The sequence below is a fragment of the Gorilla gorilla genome, chromosome 11 (genome assembly GCF_029281585.2).
Source record: "Gorilla gorilla gorilla isolate KB3781 chromosome 11, NHGRI_mGorGor1-v2.1_pri, whole genome shotgun sequence".
NCBI lineage: Eukaryota > Metazoa > Chordata > Mammalia > Primates > Hominidae > Gorilla > Gorilla gorilla.
This window is the reverse complement of record NC_073235.2, coordinates 97,064,108-97,067,069: the sequence shown is the minus strand read 5'-3', so window position 1 is coordinate 97,067,069 and position 2,962 is coordinate 97,064,108. Positions and strand designations below refer to the sequence as shown.

Sequence of the window (2,962 nt, the reverse complement as noted above, 5' to 3'; positions counted from 1 at the left end):
TTTCTTGTTGCTAGCCTTCATTTGGCTGGCTCTACTTAAATAAATTTTGATATAAAATCATGCATTTTGAGGGAACTAGATTTTGTTATGTGTTAACCTTGGACAAAAATATATCTCCCATTTAACACAATCCTGGTTATAGATTTAAAGTTAGTTCTGCTAATGGTTCATATTAGTGATTTAAAAGACCATAAATCCACATTTCATTTCTTTCTTAACCCAGTGGAATATAGGTAGATGTGATCTCTGAATTGGTTCAAATCTTAGCTTTTTCTTATGCTCAGTAAAATTTGTGATGCAAGTCATTCTTTTTACTTCCCTATTGCATGAAATCAAGAAAGAGCAGAATTTACAACTCACTGAACTAAGAGAATAAAATGAATTTCCCTCAAATGATTATTCTTCAACAAAAGTGAACACTTGACTTGTGAGAAGAAAGACAAAGTTCAAAATACTCCAAACTTCACTTCAATTGTATTTTATGTGCTTTAAAAAAAAGACTACTATTATTATTTTTTGTACTGGTATTAAGCTAGGAGAAAAAGTTCTGTGAGTCTTCTATTATAAGCTCTCTCCTCAAATGACTACATGAGTATTAATAGATGCTTCATTAGTACTTTCATGTTATGGATTCTAGTGCTTCTTATGTTACTCGACAACATTAGAAATAATCACCACTGCATATTTTTTGTCTAGATAATTACTTTGTAAAACATAGAAGTTAATTTATTTTAGATGTAGACAGTAATGGACATAATAAATATATGACAATTTGTTATAATTTTTTATATGCTTTGAGGAATTGTAACATTTTCTGGTTGAACTTGGCCAACTTCACAAATTAATATCATGATTTAAGTGAATTTGGCATAGTACTCATTATATAAACCAGGAATAAAAATAGAAGCTGTCTTGAAACTAAATTTTAATGACTCTTAAATTATAATTTGTTTAGTCTCATTTTGTTTCATTTCCTTGTTGTTGTCTGGTTTTGTTTGGTTTTCTTCTACAGAGACACTGAATACACAAATTATACAAAAATATTCTTTTTTGTTGTTGTTGTTTTGTTTTTGTTTTTGATTTTTTGAGATGCAGTCTCTGTCAACCAGACTGGTGTGATCTCAGCTCACTGTAACCTTCACCTCCTGAGTTCAAGCAATTCTCCTCCTCAGCCTGACATGCAGCTGGGATTACAGGTGCCCACCACCACGCCTGGCTAATTTTTGTATTTTTTAGTAGAGACTAGGTTTCGCCATGTTGGCTAGCCTGGTCTCCTGACCTCAGGTAATCCTCCCGCCACGGCCTCCCAAACTGCTGGGACTACAGGGGCGAGCCACCACGCCCTGCCAAAAATATTCTTTATATGTCTTTATTAATACCAGCAGAAAGCCTCATTGATTAGTAGCTTCTGACTTTTGTTCTGAGTTTGCTGAAGCTAGATGCCATTCCAGATAAGAACCAAAAATAAATAAATAAATAAATAAATAAAAAGAAAAACAGCAGAAAGTTTTCTTTTAACATTTGAATTTTGTTTATTTTAGGGGGAATTTTTTAATATGGTGACATTAAATTGCCTATGGTTGAGAGAAAAAAATTCAAAGCTTTTAATTATTAAAATCACTGTCTTCATGGATAATTAAGTTAAACTACCTAATACGAAATCATGAGAATTCAAAGGTGTATATTTAAAAAACAGGGCTTTTAAAAAATGTAGAAAGCTTTAGAGCTACTCTGTGTCTGATCTTATGAATGGCTGAAATAATTAACCATATAATTCTATAACCCTAATTAACCATGATTTATAGAAAATCAATAAAAGCTCACCTTCCCAAACTATTTTATGAATGTAATTGAAGTAATACCATTAAAACTTTATCTGTGATAAAGCTATTTATATCTTTAGGAGAAAGTAATTAAGGATGGAAAATAAATCCACTATTAGTCATTATTTTCTCATTGAAGAGTTATTACCTTGAGAAGAAGGGATAAATTACAAGACATTGTGAAAATCATTTAAAAATCAATAAATAAACATTGATTCTGGAAATTAAAGAAAACCATAAGCTAATTTAGACAAAACGTTTGTCTTTTACTCACTGCACACATATTCATCGAGCACTCCTCTGGGTGATAAGAATAAAAAAATGCATGCTTTCATGAAGCTTACATTCTAATGGGAATGACAGAAAAAAGTAATTAAGCAAAATATGTAGAATATTGAAAGACATCAAAAGTGATAATTATTTATGAAATGAAATGGATATTGCTGAAGATACGGCTCATTTTTTCTTAAGACCATATAGTAACATATGTTGTAATTATAACTCCTCTATGTTTTTCAGATGTAATTCACTGTTTCTTAAGATTGCTTGTTTAGTCTTACCTTACTCCAGGTCAAACTCAGCTATAAATTTTTCTCTTTACAGGTGTAGGTAATGCAATGCCCTATGTGAGGCAAGATGGTTAAGTGGTCAAGAACATGAGCTTCTGATTCTGAGTAAATTGTGTTGAATCCCAACTCTTTTTCTCTTTCAGATCAATTTATTTATTCCATCAGTTTTTATTTCTTCCTCTGTAGCATCATAAGAATAACAACTTATTAAGAGTCTTGTGAAAATTAAATCAGATGATGTATGTGTGTAAGGCATTTAGTGTAGACAAATGCCATATAAGTACTTAATGTTTTTTTATTATTGTTATTTTTTATATCTAATGCCTGTTTGTTTCTGAAACCAGTGCCTTCTCAGGAATTCTACTAATGTATATCAAAAATCTTGGAAGAACTAGATTTCTTGCTATTTCTATAAACAATTAAATAGTTTCTCTCCTTAAGATGTAATATAAAAGCTATTGCATAAATCAGTTTTTAACAGTTCATATCACTCTGATACCTGAGGAAAAGCTTGATTATGATTCATTTTATTAAGATTTATATTTATGGTAAGATTTTGCCATGTATGTT

The 2,962-nt window shown here is 30.6% G+C and overlaps 1 non-coding gene across 1 annotated transcript; it reads left to right on the top strand.

Annotated features, from left to right (window-relative positions):
- Positions 1-1,389: 1,389 nt before the first annotated feature.
- On the top strand, positions 1,390-1,457 carry LOC115933857 (small nucleolar RNA SNORD59). Its single transcript, XR_004069703.1, has one exon. It is a non-coding gene; the product is annotated as a small nucleolar RNA SNORD59 (small nucleolar RNA).
- The last annotated feature ends 1,505 nt before the right edge of the window (positions 1,458-2,962 follow it).